Here is a 20,265-nt window from a genome sequence, read left to right as displayed (position 1 = left end):
TCCATTCATTCCGTCGATCTGCAGCAATCCGTTTAGTCAATGAAAAGGGAAAGACACACATGCACAGAAGAGATAATTTCCTTGTCCTGCCCTCCCCTCCAAACACAGGACGCCCACACACTCCTTCATGCTACTGCAGAGCATTTCCGGGCCGCGAACAGAGGGAGCTAGTGGGAGAGGAGGGGATCACAACGGGATTATTTGGGAAGAGGAAGGGGAGAGAAGGAGGGGGCTGAGGCAAAAGGAGGGAGCGACTCTGCTTTTCAACGGACGTGTGAACAAAAGCCTGGTCAAACTGTCGGGCCCGAAGCCTAGGGTGTTTACTGCTCTTGTATCTATATCCAACAAATCAAAGATCCTCCCTCACCACCTCCACTGCTCGACTCCCCCTGCTGCCCCTCTTCCCTTGAGCTGCCTGGCTTTATTGGGAACAGCAAATTAAGGAACCATCCATCTGGGTGTGATCACCAATTACGGAGGGAAGCTGTCAGCATGCATTAAGGCCTGTGCGGAAGGCGGGCGTGTTAGGGCGGATTTTTATGAACAGAGAGGGAGTTAAGAAGCAAGAAAATGATTGGATTAAAAAACGTTCACAAAACTGAACATTAAAGCATTTCTTATTCTGATGTCTAAAACCCCCATACGGCCTCTCTTCATGTGTCAGGAAAACAAAGTCCTCTCATTATGTGCCGCCTTGCCGCTCCAAACAAAATTGCATTGTTTCAGCAGCGAGGATGATTGAGCTTTTTCAGCGCGATATGTAAGCGATATAAACACGGTAAAAACTCAATGCATGCTTTTGGACGGCCCCCTTTTGTCACTGCTCACTGGCACAGGCCATGATTCCCTGTAACACTTCTCCTCCGGCCAGCTTTCTCACAACACAATAGAGCCGTCATTAACTTTTTGCTCCATCGGAATGCTGAAAGACTAAAACTCCCCCCTTTCCCCTCCCCTTGTTCCACCATGCGTCCCGCTTTTCTCTCCGCTCGCTGGTCTTCCAGGGCCCTAATTTGCGAAGGCCAGGTGTGCGCGTCCCACAGTAAAGGGGGGTGAGGGCGAGTGAGGCAAGGGGTGAGTTTGAGGGGAGGAGGGGGGTGGCACAGAAATGTGGTTAACAAACCAGAGGGCATCAGTGCAAAGTGTTTCCTAGCAGTTTCTCTCTGTTGTTTAAATGTGTTTGCTTGTTTGTTTGAATTGCGTACAAGAACCACCTGTGGCTCCTGACCTTTACAAGGGGTCCCAAGGTAAACTTGAGAGGTCATAATTGGAGATAAAAGCAGAAATGCACATATTTCTGGTTCACAAAATGTGTTGAACTGGATGATCTTGATGCAGCTTAAAATCATTTAAGAAACAGGACCATTTCAAAGATGCAAGCGACTGTTTGAATGGGATCCAAACAAAACTGTATGTGAAAGACCTGCAGTTACAGATTTTTCTGGCCGCACGTCATTAAAATGTATACTTAAATTAATACGATTTTCTGGTCAATCACACCTTTGTAGGTCCAATATTTTCTCTCTTTGTGCTCTATTGTGGTCTCCACCACATATCCCTCTATTCAGCTGCTTACCACTCCTCTGCTACTCTTTTAAATGTTCACGCCACACTTTGGGGCTTTTCTTTTTTAAAGCTTTATTGCTAAGAATGGCTGACTGCTGCTGTTGATGCTTTCAGACAGCAGTAAGACTAATACACATCAGTAAAGTTGCAGGATAGAAAACCAAAACAACGAGCTAAAAGGCGATAAACGCTCCATCGAGGAAGAACTGCAAAGTTAAAAATCTGTTTTTTGTTGTTCATAGTAACACCCTTTATGTGTAGTCATTTGATCCTTTGTTATTATAGCTGCTCTAATTTTCTTTGTGTAGTTCTTTAGCCACAAATTGTGCGTCGCATTCATGCACGTCCCTCTGTGTCGCTGCTGAGTTGAATGTGTGGGAGTTTATGTGCCGAAAACTCTGCTCTCTATGTGATGTGTCACTTTGAATATGTGCTCTGGCGGTGAATATGAGTATGAATGTGTGAATGAGTCATTGTGTGTGTGTGTGTGTGTGTGTGTGTGTGTGTGTGTGTGTGTGTGTGTGTGTGTGTGTGTGTGTGTGTGTGTGTGTGTGTGTGTGTGTGTGTGTGTGTGTGTGTGTGTGTGTGTGTGTGTGTGTGTGTGTGAGTGAGGGTAATTGGGGGATGAAGGGGGGAGCTACAAGTCGCTCCAAAGTTGTTCACCAGCCAGCCTGCCAGGTTGAGCGAGTTGCTCAAAGACACTTGGGGGGGGGGGGGGGGGGGGGGGACCAGGACTAATTACCACTAATTGAATTGGATGTGCTGATCAGATGGGAGTCTGTGGAAGTAATCTGAGTTGTCACAGCAGATAACGCTGGGCCGTCCCAGAGTGTCCGCCTCATGTGACAGCCTGTAACATAGCCTGCGAGAGGGCACTGGCCCCCTTTGTCCAAACCACAAAAGGGAAGAGAAGCAAAGTTGCCAGTTACAGTGAGCAGCGAGCGGCTAAGAGCGGGAGGAGGGAGTCGTGGGGGAGGAAACGATGAGGGGACAGATGACTGAGATGACAGAGACGAGCGGAGGACGGGGAAATGTTCAGTGGGGGAAAACAGTGGCAAAATGAGATGAAGATGTGTACTGAGAGGGAAAAAGGGGGAGGGGATGGGAAATTGGTTTTCAGGGTGAAAATCTGCAAATGTTGGGTTCATTCACAAAATAATGTGTTTTACCCAGATGGACCGCTGGGTGCAAGTATGCGAGACCATCTTTGCAAGACTAGATTGCTTTAAGGATTATTACATTTTTTTGTTTCATTCTCTTTCACACAACTCACACCTGATGACTGTGGCTAAACATTAACGCGTGTTTGCTGTAAACATCTTAAGGGATGAATAATGATCAGTACTTTGCCTTCAAGCTTTTACTCCCCCCTCTTCTTGTTACATTTGAGTGCATTCTTGAGGCACAACTGTATCCACTGCAGCTGTGCAGCATAGTGTACAACTGCTACTGTTGATCAGGGAGACGCATAAAGAGTACAGGTGGAAGACAAAGAGAGACAGGGAGAGAGAGGGGTGAGAAAAGAGAGTGACTGTGGGTCTTTCCCAAGCCTGCAGCAGTCCAATTAAGCAGGATTTCGCCCACATCTGATCAAACACACACACACACACACACACACACACACACACACACACACACACACACACACACACACACACACACACACACACACACACACACACACACACACACACACACACACACACACACACACACACACACTTACAGCAGCTGTGCAGTCAGTTGGTGCTTTTGAGGGAGGGGTTCATTCTTGTCAGCACCATGAAAGCAGGCCGCCACGGACGTGTGTGTGTGTGTGAATATGAGCGTGCATGTGTATATCCACTTATGTGCATGTCAGTGTTTGTATAAACTCTTATAGTATCTCAAACCTTAATATGGTCGCTTAACTATTTAAATGCTGCTATTATTATTATTATTATTATTATTATTATTATTATTTTAGCGATGAATACTTATGTCTTTTTAAAAAAAAAAAGGATTTCTCATATGTACTTTTTCTCTATAATAAACATGTTAGCTTCTTTATTTTGCTTCCCTTTTATCTGCTATGCCACTTTTGCTGTAACACCGCTGCGGGACTAATAAAGGAATTCTGGTTCTGCAGATGTGAGTGTGCGTCTGTGCCGGCCAGTGTGTGTGTGTGTGTGTGTGTGTGTGTGTGTGTGTGTGTGTGTGTGTGTGTGTGTGTGTGTGTGTGTGTGTGTGTGTGTGTGTGTGTGTGTGTGTGTGTGTGTGTGTGTGTGTGTGTGTGTGTGTGTGTGTGTGTGTGTGTGTGTGTGTGTGTGTGTGTGTGTGTGTAAAGGGTGAGTTATGCATGGGGTGGGCATCCCGGGGCACGCAGATGTGTGAGTGTGTAGGACTAAGCCCTGGCGAAACCCGCTGCGAGAGATCACGACCTTTACAGAATCAGTGCCTCTGCATGTCAGGACTAATGGAAGGGCCTCACCAGCTGCACAGAGAGGAGGACGAGGAGGAGGAGGGGAAAAGATGAAGAGTGAATTAAAGCTGAGGTAGGAGGAAAATAGGAATGGATAGGAACATGTAGGATCAGTAGGTGATGCTGGAGGGAGACAGATGATGAAAGTATTGAGGAAGCAAATGGATTCAAGGAAGAACAAGTGGAAAAACATTAAGAGGAGGGACATTTTTGAAAAGGCGAAAACTAAAAAAGTGGATACTAAGGGAAAGAGAGACTAAATGCAAGCTTAGCCGAAAAAACAAGAGTATATAGAGGAGGGATGATGGCGGGATGATATTAAAAAAGGAGGGGGGGGGGGGGTTAGATGAGGCCTTGGTGCTGAATGCAGATTTTCTTCATGTCTGGTATCATCCCATCTTCCCCTTGGACCTTGTTTTTGGATTTTCGCTGCTTTTTCATGTTGTTCAGTTCTTTAGATTTTTCTAAAAGCGTAACCTTGTGGGAAGAGAAACGGTGTGACGGTGCGGAAAAGACAAGAATTGTGGAAAGAAGAAGAGATCAGATTTATCTGATTAAAACAAACAAAGAAATGTATGTTTTATCATTTATAAGTCTACCTATCACTAATAAAGCTGCGAATGGATACGGGACCTTACTGACTCACAGACAGCCATATTTATAATCTCCTCACTGGTTGAACATAAAGCATATTTGTGTATATTATTAATCAGATGCCTGCTCTCTTCTGAGAAACATCCTAATTTATTGACAATGTTGTAGATCGTTCAAATGTGAAAAATACAATTTAGGATGTAAATTTAACATTATAATTTAAATCAGAAATGATTGCATTTAAAGCCAGCATTCAGGAGATATAAGAGCAATCAGGTAATTGTTGTCAAATGATGTTCCACACTGATAAGGACAAATTGGCTCTGACACTTATTGAAGAGAAAATAAGCAGCAATCAAGGTGAGGCGACTAAACGTCCAGCAAGTTTGGGTTTCCAAGAGCGAGAGGTGATGAAATAATTTCCTGCAACAAAGAAAAGGATCGTGATTTACGCTGTTAACTCGCAGACGGCTCTATCAGCTGCAGTGATGGAAGTATTCAGATCCTTTGCATAAGAAAAACCACCTGTAAAAATACTATGCTACAACTCCTCCTTCATTAGAGTTGTACACAAAGTCAAAGTAAGCAAATCAGCTAAAAGTAGTGAAATACTAAACGTAAAATAACTAAATATATATTTTTTAGAGATACAAAAAAAGTCTAAATCATTCCAAATAAATGTGATTGTTTTTTAAATATTCTATTCTCCAAAAACTTATCTCAAAATTGGACAGCTGATTTATCGACCAAGCTGTTCTTGTATAAACGTTTGGCGAGTTTAATTTAAAACTACACGTTTTATAAAGTCCAACCCGAACCCTAACCCTTTATATGCAAAAATCTTCATTTTGGAGTAACTAAAGTTGTAAAATAAATGTAGCAAAATATAAAATATACTTCCCTTTAAAATGTAGTGATGTTAAAGAGTCATAAAAGGAAAATACCCAAGAAAGGTTATTTCTAATTCGCACCAAGGTACATATTTACAGCTAATTTGCTTACTTTTCTTGAGTAAATGTACTTGGTTACCCTCCTCCTCTGAGTGTGTGTGTGTGTGTGTGTGTGTGTGTGTGTGTGTGTGTGTGTGTGTGTGTGTGTGTGTGTGTGTGTGTGTGTGTGTGTGTGTGTGTGTGTGTGTGTGTGTGTGTGTGTGTGTGTGTGTGTGTGTGTGTGTGTGTGTGTGTGTGTGTGTGTGTTCAGCTGCAGACAGTGCCCCCTGTGTGCCCGTTAGGACCCGGCCCCCCCCCGCTTCCTCTCCTTCACGACCTGTAGACGCTGATCAGTCTGTGCCACTTTGTGCCCGGTGCAGCAGACGGCTTCCCCTCTGACATCATCACTCCGAGACGGGCAAATGCCAACGACGCTGACAGGCTGTCTGGGGGATTTGGTTCCAGCGTACAGTGGCTGCAGTGATGTCTTCTTTTATCTAACACATAGAGATTAGAGTTTAGTCTGGCACGAGCAGAGAAAATAAAGACGTTTTTATTCTTGTAATAAAAGTGCTGGAAAAAAACAACTGATATCTAAAATGTCTTCTCTTTTCATTGGGATACTCATTAGCATAAGCACCACAACAAACATAAACAAAACATCTAATTTAATCAACAGTCGACCGTGGAAGTGAAACAAAAAGTATAATCCTTTCAACCATCATTAAGCTAACCACAAAGGAACATTCAAACAACTCATCAATAATGATTTACACATTTTTACTACGAATTAATTTATAACAAACATAAGTTCTTCCAGCTGGGAAGAGACCGAGGGGTAGACATAGGACCAGGTGGAGGGGTTATATCTCTTCGCTGGCCTGGGAGCGCCTCGGGATCCCCCAGTCAGAGCTGGTTGATGTCGCCAGGGGAAGGAACGTTTGGGGCTCTCTGCTGGAACTGCTACCCCCGCGACCCGACGGGAGCGGGAGAAGATGGATGGATAAGTTCTTGTCTGAGATGTCCTTAAATTGTATACGTATCTATCCTTCACTATTAAACAAAATAAGGGACAAGAACATAGGGTATTCACACTAGTTAACATTTAGTTTTTTACACCATAACTTATGATTCCTAATATTTACAGACACAGTTCAATTTAAATAACTTAATTAAGATATTCATTTTACCCAAAGTTTCCTTTACAGAATCTACAGGTTTTTTTAGCTCGCAATAAGCAACAGTTAATACATATATATTTTGCTGTCGTGCTTTAAGCTTCACTTATTCAAACTTGTGGATGAATCCTTGAAGTTTTCTCATTTAAAATACAGAGACAACAAGAAACAAGCAAAGACACTTTTGTAAAGAAGAAAGACATTTCATTTGAAAATAAAATAAGTGACATGATTAAAAAGAAGTTATGATTCTTATTGATTGTACTGCGATTTGAATGTTTCTGTAACATCTTGTTTAATATATTTATTTTCCCCTCTGAAGCATTTTAAATTGCCTTTAATTGGCCTTTTCCTGCGTATTCCTTATTCCTTAAAGATCAAATGCGCCCCCGCCCCTACACACACACTTTGTTTGTAGTATTTGTTTAATTGTATTATTCAAAGTTACATTTCCCCCTGCAGTCGTTATGATTTAGAGCTCAGTACTGAAGACAGAAAGAAGTGAGGCAGAGCAACAGGTGGCTGCTCACAGAGTTAGAGTGACACCTACAGAGCTCAGGGTGCAAAAACCACCATGCTGCAATTCATAAACACACACTCAGACTGGGAGAGTGAATATCTGTCTCATAATTCACATTTGAAAGTGTGTTTCCTGTTGGAAAAAAGCACAGCAACTCTGGCCTTATTACGTTTACACTATGATCATTCTGCAGGGACAGATACATATAATATTAATCAGCGTTTATGGTTCATTTGCATTCATTGTGAGGTTAGCTTTTTAAGAACAAATACAATGAACCAACACAAACTGTTTAATTCAAAGTGACGGTGCGGACAATAAGACAATAGTTATATTATCTAAAATAAAGTTATGGTGACTTTTGAGTGATCAGGGACATCCGGGGAAGATTGTATTAAGTTAAATGTCTACAAATAATTACAAATATATTTTTCTACATTATCAAAATTACATACAATTCTTGAGCCACATTTTTTAATATTCCTTCTTTCAATCATTGTGTGTTTTTCACTCTCTCATAATAGACTCGTCCTCATCCTCTGGTCTAAACTAAAGCAGAGACAAATCCCATGCAGGGAATTTCCTCCCAGGCTGCTATTCTTACTATTCATTTACACCTGCAGCCTTAAATAGTGCCTCCTACATGTAGTAGTAACTCTGTTAATGCACTTTAAAGTACACTTGTATTGCTGCCAAGCAAGCCATTTAGTGCCTTTGAAACTGATTAGACTTTCCTAGAAGATACAGGTTGCGTCTGTACTTTTGCGTTGTCTTGTTTTGATATATGCCTGTATAGAGTGTTCAAGTTCATCTAATATAATTGGAATTTAAATTGTAATAGTGTATGAGAAATGCAGCAGGTGCAACTTCAAATCTGTGACGACATAATGATGTAATATAAAGTATAACGAACATGGCCCAAATATTAATCATCGCATTAAGGACTTATTAAAATATCCCTGCTGGCTGTAGCAGATGGTAAAAGGATATTTTGGGGTCATGTGAAATGATATCTTTCATTTAGGGGTTTGTTTGGACAAAAGATAATGGCTCCGACTTGTTTTTTTTTAAGATAGAGAAGGGAGAAAGTGTGAAAGAGAAAAAGGGGAGTGTGTGGAGCCGGCGGTGGATTGTTTGTTTAGTGTTCACAGTCGTACAGTGGAGTCACCAGGAGGCCAGCAGTGTCTGCGAGGCTCTTCTGTCACAACGAATAACTTCTACTTCCTCCCAAGACTGTCCATCCTCTCTTTCCAGCATCCTCCTCTTTGAATTCCTAGGAACATGGATCCTGCCTATCACCATTATTCCTCTCTACTTGCCGGCTTCTCTTCTGCTGTCCCGCCTCAAGGCCTCGTCTTATGCAAAGGTCGCGACCCCTTGTTGACCCGAGCTTGGCCTTTGCAGGTTAGCTTCTCTGTCAGCTGCAGCTGTGGGGCTGCTAAAAGCCTGGATAATCCAATCACACAGTCATTAGTGCTGACTATGGCCAGAGCCGGAGCAGGTGAGTTTGTGTTTGTGTCGCTCTCGTAGTCTTTTACTAGATTTTTGTGTTGTTCTTTTAAACACATGTTAATCACAAGCTGTCTGTCTCATGATCAGGAACACATCAGATCAGTGGACACCCAACGATCTGTCACATCGCTCTGATTCTACAACCAGATGCTTCTGTGGTGTCGTAAAACCAGAGCGTCCACGCTACAGTTTCATTAAACCTCTGTTAAGGTGGATGCAGACGAGGGATCGGTTGCCAGGATTGACATTTTCAGCATGAAAGGCATGTGTCATGTTCGAGACAATCATGGCGGAGATGTAAAGAAGATGAGCTGCAGGAGACTACAAATGTGTAAGGGTCCTATGGAGCTGCAGAAGAGACTGTGAGGAGAACCATCATCATCTCTGACTCTTAATCACTTTAAAGACCAATTAAAAGAAGAACAATAAGATGGTGTCTAAGCATTTTAATTTGGTCTTTATTATTATTACATGCTGTCAGGTCGGCCTGTTACCATGGCTATATATCTCCCTTTTATCTTAACTTGCTTGATAAATAACAAATAATTACTAAATGTTTGGATGTTTTTATTTTTATTTAAGTTTTCCTTTCAGTTTTTATGTTCCTTTCTTTCTTTAATTTGTTCTCCTTAACCCCCTGGTTGTTGTGATGGCCTGTGGCTTCTTAACCTCTCCTGACACATTTTTACATTTTTTACATCTTCTGTGTGTAAATGGGAAACATGTTTTTTTGTATAGCCCCAACGCTACAGTATGACCTGCATATGACATTACAGATACTTTTATTAAATTATTCATGCCTGTATGTACACTTTTTATTCCATTCTCCACAGATTCTACACATGTGTCTTTAAATTGTGCTTGTTCCTCAAGTCTACTCAATTTACAAAGTGCAAACACGGTTGATATGACTCGTCGGATGTGCAACATACACTGAAAAGCATTAAAAAAATTGAAAAATAACAATTTTACCTGGTATTTTACCTGGTACTCCTGAAATGGAACCAATACTGACAGTAGTGCAGTATTATGTGTTTGTATACCCTCCTCAATACCCCTATCCTGCTGGTGATTAACTTAAATTAAATATAATCTGAGGGTAAAAGTGGACACAATTGCTTCCACTTTTACGTTTTAAATAACGTTACTAATCTTCAAAATGTTTGTACATCTGTTGAAACTCTCTTAACAACTGGACAACTTTTAATATATATATACGTCACCGGACGTCCATCAGATCATTCGGTCTGATGATATGATTGGACCGTTCGGCCCGTCCACACAGCGGCGTGCGTTGAAGCTTCCAACGCTTCTGCCCATTCACTTTGAATGGGGTGACGTCACTTTTCGCCGAACTGCATTTTGGGAAGCGACGTGGAGCGTTGCTGGCGTTGCTGGCGTTGCTGGCGTTGCTGGCGTTGCTCGCTTCAAAAGTTGAGCAATGTTCAACTTTTGACGCCTCAATGGAGGCGTCAGCCAATCGAATCATATGCCAGTACAAGCTATAGCCAATCAAACCGCGTGCTTGTGTGTCTGGGGCGGGAGATTCATGTGATTGGTTGTTGGTCGAGTGTCACCGACCTGCCTGTCTGTCTACCTGTCTGCCCTTGATCTTCACACATGCACAGGCTATACATTAACGGAGCTTTCCAGAAGCTATTATTAACCCAAAACCTGTGAGTAGGCTACTAACAGTATACATGTTCATGCTTTATTATGACATTGTTCATGCATAAGGAGAGTTACTTATATATACATTCCAATGCTTCTAAAAATAAAACAAAAATGTTGTTGACTAGTCTGCCCACCTCGACGGATATTTCAAGAAACATCTTAAAACTGGTTGGTACGATCTTATTTGTTTATTATTTATGGTATGTTTACGTTTATTATGATGTTTTGGACGTTGTATTCAGTGTTACCACAACGTGTTCCAGCTGCCAGCTAGCTCAATTAGCCGCTAAAGATAGACACGTGTTTGTATAGCTCCTGCGGCTAATTAAACTAGCGCTATTAGTTAGCTTAATTGAGGCTAGGCTAGTTACTTTGGGCCTGGCATTGTTCGGTTTAATTTTACCGTGCTGGTAGTTTTTTTAGGATTATCAACCCTAGTTTGAAGCCCAAAAAAGGGAACCGCCCACGCTTTCATTGAATCGTCCTCAGAGGAAGGTAGGATTTATATTACTATTCTATGATTAAAATGCATTATACTGTCTCATGTAGCAAACCATGTATAAGGCAAGGCAAGTTTATTTATATAGCATCTTTCAACACAAGGCAATTCAAAGTGCTTTACAAAAAACGAAAGACATTAAGAAAATGGCATTTAAAATCAGTCATTAAAAAGAAAAGATAATAAAATAAACATTAAAAGAAAAAATACATGGATAAAAGTTACAGTGCAGTTTAAGATGTGAATAGTTCAATTAAAAGCAGCGGAAAAAAGAAAAGTCTTTAGTCTGGATTTAAAAGTAGTCAGAGTTGCAGCGGACCTGCAGGTTTCTGGGAGTTTGTTCCAGATATTTGGAGCATAATAACTAAACGCTGCTTTTCTGTAGATAGTCAACACATTTCCCGTAAGGTGTTTTCTTAAAGTCGATAAAGTAATTGCGTGTTATGTTTTTATTTTCTATTTGATTTATACGTCCTCATATGTCAGGATGGCCGAGCGGTCTAAGGCGCTGCGTTCAGGTCGCAGTCTCCTCTGGAGGCGTGGGTTCGAATCCCACTTCTGACAATAACCTTTTGAGACGTGCTCAGTTGCAAACAATCACATGCTCTTGATGAACACATGATCCATTAATAGCTTTGTTGACTGGTTGCTGTTCACTTTTTAGGATCTGAGGCTTTAATTTGTACGAATGGGTTTAACCTTACACCATATCTTGAATGTTGCAGCTTAAAATAGATAGTTGTTGAACTCAAAGCTTTAATACTGGTAGATTGAGAGCAAATATAATTATAAATCGTATGAATTTATGATTATGCACAAGCAGGGTTCCCACGGTACCTGGAAAACATGGAAAACATGGAATTAATTTTTTCATTTTCCAGGTAGGCTATGGAGAAGTCATGGAAACTGAGCAAAAGTGAACACTTACATGGAAATAGAAACAGTTGTCCTGGAAATTGTTATTGGATGAGGTGTAAAATAGTAATAAAATGAAACTATTGAGCACAGAATTAAGATGAGTTTATAAAAAACACTTTACATGTGAACAGCTTTTACTGTAGATAGAAATAGATGATCCCATGTTGTCGAGCATGCTCTTGGCATCCTATATGGTATATTGGATGTTGGAATTTGATGTAGGCAACTTGGTGATATGGACTTTAAAAGTATAGTTTCGGATTGGTGGACTTCAGGAATAATAACGTTACTCGCGATCTCAATAGAAGGGTCAAATACATGCATTTCCCAGCCAACACGGGAGCCTTGACATCTACAGTGAAACTTCTTATGCAAGTTTATCCTCAAATGTAAGTAACTGTGGTAAACTTGGCTTTATCAACGTTAGTTAGTAAGCAGTGCAATCTTGCTAACTAGCTAGCAGTTTGAGTTTGTTTTGAATTTGGATTTGTTAATGATGGTTAGCAAGCACATGGAGTGCAATCTTGCTAGCCAACATTCAGTTTGCTAACTAACTAGCTAGTGTTGGCTAGCTTGCATTGCTAGCTAACTACCAATACATTTTCACATTAGGCTGTGACATTACTTCTATACTAGTTGACATGAATAGTCTAGTCTTGATACATTTTGTAACATTCATTCTTATATCTACTTTTAGCTATTTTGTGATTTTTCGTTTTTTTCTTAAAAAAAATTATACTAGTAAATAGGAACATTTGGGGTGAGACATTTTTGAAAATTCATTGATCATGCCTAGACTGATTATATACATCTATACTGTTAAGCTAAGCTTACTAGTTGGGTTGCTGTACTGAGGAACCACAGGGGGAACCAGCCTTATGTTTTCCCTTTTAGGTTCATTAGTAAGACTCATAATCTCAAATGTGTGATGCATTACGGGAGTGAGTGACAATGACACGCGGCAGATTCAAGTCACATTGGAAAGATGACTGGATTGGAGAGGTACCAGGAGGAGATGTCCACAAGGCTTATTGCAAGTTTGCCGCAAGTCATTTGACATCAGCAATATGGGAGTCGCTTCCCTCAAGAGCCATTCAAAAGGACAAACCCACACCAAGTTAGCTGGACAGCTAAATAATGAAAGAAGAATGACAGATTTCTTTACTACAAAAACAGGAGAGGGAAGAAGCGGCCCAACAAGCCAGGATATCGAAATTGACAGTCAGGTGCCCAGTACCAGCAGTGAACAGCCTACGGAAAAAGGCTCTGGAGTTCAGGGGAAAACTTTTTTTTCAAGCCAAGCTGTATTTGAAGCAGAGATTCGCTGGGTCATGAAGATGGTCAGGTCACACTTCACAAGCTTCAGGGGCCTATAGATCATCACTTAATATGGTACCTGGAAAATCAGGAGGTAGCATGGAAAAATTTTTCACGGCAAGCGTGGGAACCCTGACAAGGTATAATAAATAAATAGCCTACTTGAGTCGAAAGTTATCCAACAAACAAACAAAAACCAGTTAAATAAAAAAATGTTCAAGTGAGAATCACATGCTGTAATACAGGCTTTTTATGTATGAAAACCTTTTACCTTTTTTTTGTATTAGTGAAAAATGTCAATTAATCATATTATGGTTGAAATTAATAATTTTTATTTTGTTTTGGTGTGATGACATCACTTACTATGTCAGGATGGCCGAGCGGTCTAAGGCGCTGCGTTCAGGTCGCAGTCTCCTCTGGAGGCGTGGGTTCGAATCCCACTTCTGACAACAACCTTTTGAGACGTGCTCAGTTGCAAACAATCACATGCTATTGGTGAACACATGATCCATTAATATTCTTAGTGACACTCTAGACGGGGTAGCTTCTCAGTGACCTCCTTTCCACTCAGTTTTTGGGTATCTGAGACTTCATTTAGTAGAAATATATGTTTAACCTTTCACCATATCTTGAATGATGCAGCTTGAAATAGAGAGTTGTCAAGCTCAAACCCATAACACTTGTAAGTTGAGAGTAAATGTAATTATAAACTGTATTCATTTATGATTAAGCACAAGGTATGATACAACAATGGCTTTATATGTATCCAGGGTGTCCGCGGGGTCTTAAAAAGTATTAAAAGTTGATAAATCAATTTAGCGAAAATTAAGGCTATTAAATGGCATTTTCCAAGGTATTAAGAAGGTCCACAGCAACGACAACATGAAACACCCTTTAATTTACTACAACATGTCGGGAAACCCCCTCAAGGTGGCCCCATGCATAGCGTGCCATAAAATGCTGCTTCTTATTTTAAGTTTCGTTGCCTTGCTCTGCTCTGTGGGGGGGGGTTATCTGCTGGTGGACTACCTGAGAGATATACAGCAGGAGAACACGCCGTCCACCGCGGAGAATAAACAGAAGGCCAACCATGGCCCTTTCTCATTTCATCAAATCCCCCTCCTCGACTCCTCGGTCCTCCGAAATGAATTTTAGCGCGCCATGTTGAAGGACATCTCATTTCTCTAATGGCGCATTTCCACTGCAACGGGGTAGCCCCGTTTAAGCGTCCCTAAGCGTCCTCGCTCAGGCCTCGGGCTGCCTCGCTGGCCGGCCGAGGCCGTGGCGCATTTCCATTACAGTTTAGGACCTGGGGTAGCAACGCAGTGTAGGCGGGGCGATCAGCTTTTTGGTCGGAGCGACGCTGGGTAAAACTGCAGTGGCGTCATCTTCAATGCGACACAACTCACAAAACACACACAACAATGGAGGATGTGGAAGCGATCGTTTACTTGTTTCTTGGTGTGTGGCTTGTTATCACAGCAAGAAGGAAAGTGATCACAGCAAGCATTGTATTGTATTCATTGTATTGAACATAAATAAATCCTTTTTTTTTTCAATATACATGTGTTTGTAAAATGTTTTAAACAAATATTATCTGAATTGAATATTTGAAATTCAAGCACCAGTAAGTACTGCCCCATAATAACATTTGAGGAAATATCAGATCATGAAAAGAAAATCTTTCTAATCAATTAAGCAAATATCAAAGCTAACTATAAACATAAATACTAAAGTGTAAAACACAGCAAAACTATATTCATAAATGCAAGTGTAAAATAGTGTGGACAATTGTAAACATGGATGGAGACTAAAGTATCCACAACATATAATATATTAAATATAACCTCAATCTTTCTTCTAGACATGTTAAAAGCTTGCTTGAATGGGTTATAGGTTTATTTTGTTCTCTCGTCTTTCAAATATATAAGGAATGTGTTGTTTGAGTCTAGTAGAAGGAGGGTATTACAATTGAGCAATTTCTACATGTATTATGTATTTATTATGTATTCTTAATACCATTACAAAATAAACATGTAATAATGTTTTAGAGTAGGACCTCAAGCTAGCAAACTCAATTTCTTGCTTTAAATCTCTTAAAAGTAAGGGGCTTTTTCCTAACTGATGGTGTTTGTTATTGCTTTATAAATTCATGTATGTTTATGATTTTTTTATGTTGGGTGCCATTCATTATCAACAAGAAATAAGATAAGTCAAAGAAGTACTTTATTGATGGCAGTATAAAAATACAAATGTTGTATCAAAAAGGCATGCCATTAAACAATCCAAATAAAAAATGTAAAACTGTATTGCAGCCAGCATAAATATACATGGAATTGTAAATATAAAATGAACATTTTAAAGAAAATAAATAAACAAGGAAGTACAAATGTTGCATTTAAAAATTAACTAGATAAAAAATATATAATATGTACAATAACTATTAAGGTTTTTTGAAGTATCAGGGAGGAGACGGGCCACGTCGGCTGCCCAGTCATGGTGCCGTTCCTGCTGGGACCGATCCTCTCCTCCTCGTTGCCTCTTGCCTGGGTGACAATAAGATAATAATTAGCAATAAGGAAAACACACAGGACAGGTACAGGTCACACAAGGATATAAGAATAACATGTATAAACAGAACAACAGTAAGGTGAACTAAAGAAAGTTCTGGCCCTAGATGTTTACAATGATTGTGAAAGTGAATTACATTATGTCCAGCCTGTTGATAATGAATATAAATATATGTATATGATAGGATGTCACACACAACTGTACTAGCTGCTTACTAGCTAAGACTTTACTTGTAACAGAGCATTTCCACACAGTGATATAGCTTATTTTAATTACTGACGATGGATGATCCACGGTTTAAAAAAACAAAAACACAATTCCAGTCGTTTTGCCATTTCTATTTCTTACCTAGAACCACACGCTGCGGTGTCGTGATGGCACTCGGTGTTGGTGGTTGAGTCGGTGTCGATTCTTCGGCTGGGGTCCGTTCTGGATTCAATGACGATGTGGACGGAACACTGCCATCACCCGTTGTTCGGGAATGTTCCTCCTCACGAGTCCCAATGTAATCATCTAGAACAGCAAAATGACTTGTTAATTCCACAAACTACTGCAGCACAATACTAAATAGCAACAACAACTATAGAAAAGAAAAACTGAACGTAAACAATGGCACATATGGTGTTAGCAAACAATAGCTCTAGCTAAGGCTATCTGCCTAGGCTATCTGCCTTAGCTAGCTATGTAGCTCTTTGGGGCTCCATAAAAGCACGGGTTGTCGAACATTAATGTAAGGATAAAATAGACTTCTTTGTTAGAAGTGAGCGTACCTTGCAGGGACTCCAGTAAAGCCGTTCCGTTTTCCCTACATCGCAGGAAAATCCGTGCTCGGACATCTGTGCAGAGACATCCTGGAACACTTTCACATTTCGCGTTGTTCCGTCGAGCTCCCGCTGGATTTTATCATCCCCAATGAGATGTAGGAACGTCGTCACCTCCTCGGTCGACCACGGTGTGCTTTTCTTCGACGTTGCCATTTTTGTAGCTCCTCCGTTTACAAAATGCTGCAAGCTTGCTTCTTGATATATATGTGACGCGAGGGATGATCTCGCGCGCGATCTTGTGACGATTCTCTCTGACCAATCAGCAGTCGAGTGTTGACGTCACAGCCCTGGCCTGGTCTGATAGAACCACGATTTTATGGGGCCGGAAAAAGAGAGAAAAAGTACCCGCTAGCCGGTACTAGGCTATATGGAAATGCCACCAAAAACTGGCCTGGCCGCTTAAGGACGGTCCAGGACGCTTAAACGGGGCTACCCGCTGCAGTGGAAATGCGCCATAAATGCACTTCGAGGACCGAGCGTCGAGGAGGCTCTCTGAAGGAGCTATAACCGAGGATACACTGATGGGTCCTCCACGGTCCTCCACGGCTCCTTCGCGGATGCATTTCCGTCAACAGAGATGTTTCAAAGAGTCGTGACGCACGGCCGGACTTATCTCAGCCAATGACAGCTCTGCATGCATCCCCTGGATATTATTTTATTAACTGCTTTCATCGCAACGCGATGTTTACAGAGAGAACAGCTGTGAGGTCCGTGCAGAAAGCAGAGCAGTGTGTACAATATATATCACTCAGTATAACAGGCCTACTCTCTTTATTTGCTGTAGTTTAGTAGATATCTACAAACAAAGAGTCTATATTTTTCTAAAACCATTTAGTGCTTCACAATAAAATACACAACGGCTGTAGCCTGTTTTAGGAGCTGTAGGTGCGTGTGTGTGTTACAGTGTGTGCGTAGATGCAGCGGACAGACAGGTCTCAGTTGGTTTGGTGTCCTCTGCTTACTTTTAATACTTGTAAATAAAACTTTTGGCCCGTAATTTATTTTCCTCATTGTAGCGACCAGAGAGGGGGGGGGGGATATATCCAGTCTCTGATAGTGTTACGTTATTATGAGAGTGCTCTGTTTGATTCTGAAATTGTATATATTTATATAAATATATACATATATATGTGTGTGTGCGTGTCCGCATCTGTAGCCTGTTATTGTCTCATTATACCGCACTGTGAATGAATCAAAGTAAATATATAAGTGGTCATGAACACATCTGTCCCTCAGACAGAGGGCTGCTGCCTCCTGTCATCATTAATGGACGTCTCTTTAAAATGACCGCTCAGAGGAGAGGAGTTCTCATTTCTCTAACCGCCTGCTGCTTCCCCTCCTCTCTCCTCGGTTCCCCTCCTCGGCTCCTCCGCTCACATCTCCTGTGGGCGGGACTAAGTATTGAGGATAGGAGTCGAGGAGGGGAGTCGAGGAGGGGAGTTCGAGAAATGAGAAAGGGCCCATGACAACCATGCTCCGGGCTCTTCTTCGCTGCTTTTGGTGTATTTTGTGGCGGCAGCAGCGCCACTTACAGGCCTGGCATATGTACTACAGTGTTTCCAGCATTTCCAGCGGTCTCGTGTGAACGGACACGTTAATGAAATGCGTATGCGTTTTACTGTATGCGTCCTCGTGGGGCCGGGGTCTAAGCCAAACTATATCCGGTCACAGAGATCTGCTATTTTAAAGTAAGGTCAACAACACATATCGACCCTAAATATAGTCTATATTAAGAACGAGAAAAGTCTTAACATATACATCATTTTTTGTAAACATATGACAAATGTGTGAGGGTGATGACGTCAGAGCATCGTCTTCTGTGCCGGGCTTAGCCCCGGACAGCCCCAGCCCAATTTAACCTCTGGGTATTTGTGAGGGAGCTCCTATATGGCATTACCCCGCTGAAGCTCACCAAGTTTAATATATTTCATAGTTCAAGGTTTTGTCAATTGTTTTGTTTATTGGTCAAATACTGGTTTCTAATGGTTTCTGAGGAGTTTCACTGGAATGAAAGAGCACAGAGTACAGAAGCAACAGAGCAGCATGCTGCATTAAACTTGACCTTCACAGAGAGGTTGAAGTTCATGTGGAGAGGAGGCCTCAGTCTGCACTCTGTTTAGTTGTGCTATCTTACAATCAATATAGTAAATGTGAGGTAAAGTGTGTCGCCAATGTAACCGGTTAGAACTCCAAGTTGCGATGAGGTCTTAAAATGTATGGAAAGGGTCTTAAAAGGTATTAAATTTGACTTCAGGATTCCTGCATATACCCTGGTATCACAATGTTTTACCTTTTGTCTAATTAGTAAGAAATGGCAACTTAATTACATATTTCTTGTATTTTATAATTTCGATCTGTTTTTAATATGATGACATCACATCCTATGTCAGGATGGCCGAGCGGTCTAAGGCGCTGCGTTCAGGTCGCAGTCTCCTCTGGAGGCGTGGGTTCGAATCCCACTTCTGACAACAACCTTTTGAGAACCCCCTAATGACTTAAAAGTAAAAGCATACTTCACCTTCCTGAGACATACAGGTAAAGTAGAATAATGGCGCATTTCCACTACACGGCCTCGCTTTTGACAAGATGTAATGGCTTAGATGTGTCTGTGAGAGAACACGTTGTTTCGTGGTCTTATTTTTACATTTTCTCGCCTTGAACCGACAGGTCTTCATGTGCTGGCAGGAGCTGCAGATGTGAGACACTAAAAGGGAACCGCCCACACTTTCATTGAATCGTCCTCAGAGGAAGGTAGGATTTATATTACTATTCTATGATTAAAATGCATTATACTGGCTCATGTAGCAAACCATCTGTAGATAGTCAACTAATTTCCTGTAGTTGTTTTCTTAACACTAGAACCGCCAGAGATTTTGTATACCTAAAACCGCCACCAGGGTCAAATTGATCCAGCATTAGAATGCATTGATTTTCAAAGTAAAAGTATTGCTTTAAAAAGAAAATGGTCCTGTGGTATTGGTATTTTGACAAGCAATTTTGTTAAATTGTTTCGTTTATTAACGGTACAACATAAGGTTTCGTGAGGCGGTTGTCGTTGTTGGGTGAAAAGCAAACAGCTGTTTGCTGCGGAGCGCAGCACAAGCAGTCTCCTGTGCTATCAATCTATCTCTCTCTCTCTCAATCTATAAGGAACTGCAGTAGACAAAAGGCGTTGCTATAGCAACACGTCATGTTTGTTTACACGCAAAATCAATAGCGCGAAAAAGGGTGGGGTCAATATGACCCGCTTGGCGGAAATAAGTATAAATGGCAATTATTTTGTCGATTTCTTCAATCTGACTTCATATTGACAATTTTTAACAACATAGGGTGCAACATAACACACTTTCAGGAAAAGTCACGGACTGGGAGACTTTAATATGTTATTGAAAAAAAGTTACAAACAATAAAAAACAGCTCTGGGTCAAATTGACCCCGTTGGCAGTTCTAGTGTTAAAGTCGATAAAGTAAATGCGTGTTATGTTTTTATTTTCTATTTGATTTATACGTCCTCATATAAGTCGCTGACAATCGCTCAGTTGCAAACAATCACATGCTCTTGATGAACACATGATCCATTAATAGCCTTGTTGACTGGTTGCTGTTCACTTTTTAGCATCTGAGGCTTTAATTTATACGAATGGGTTTAACCTTACACCATATCTTGAATGTTGCAGCTTAAAATAGATAGTTGTCGAACTC

The 20,265-nt window shown here is 41.0% G+C and overlaps 3 non-coding genes across 3 annotated transcripts; all 3 read left to right on the top strand.

Moving 5' to 3' along the window:
- Window positions 1-11,414: 11,414 nt before the first annotated feature.
- On the top strand, window positions 11,415-11,497 carry trnal-cag (transfer RNA leucine (anticodon CAG)). Its single transcript has one exon. It is a non-coding gene; the product is annotated as a tRNA-Leu (tRNA).
- Window positions 11,498-13,534: 2,037 nt separating this feature from the next.
- trnal-cag (transfer RNA leucine (anticodon CAG)) lies at window positions 13,535-13,617 on the top strand. Its single transcript has one exon. It is a non-coding gene; the product is annotated as a tRNA-Leu (tRNA).
- Window positions 13,618-18,948: 5,331 nt separating this feature from the next.
- Window positions 18,949-19,031, top strand: trnal-cag (transfer RNA leucine (anticodon CAG)). The gene has a single exon. It is a non-coding gene; the product is annotated as a tRNA-Leu (tRNA).
- The last annotated feature ends 1,234 nt before the right edge of the window (window positions 19,032-20,265 follow it).

Source organism: Pseudochaenichthys georgianus, chromosome 18 (genome assembly GCF_902827115.2).
Source record: "Pseudochaenichthys georgianus chromosome 18, fPseGeo1.2, whole genome shotgun sequence".
Classification (NCBI taxonomy): domain Eukaryota; kingdom Metazoa; phylum Chordata; class Actinopteri; order Perciformes; family Channichthyidae; genus Pseudochaenichthys; species Pseudochaenichthys georgianus.
The sequence above is the reverse complement of the archived record's forward strand: the minus strand, read 5'-3'. Positions and strand labels throughout refer to the sequence as shown.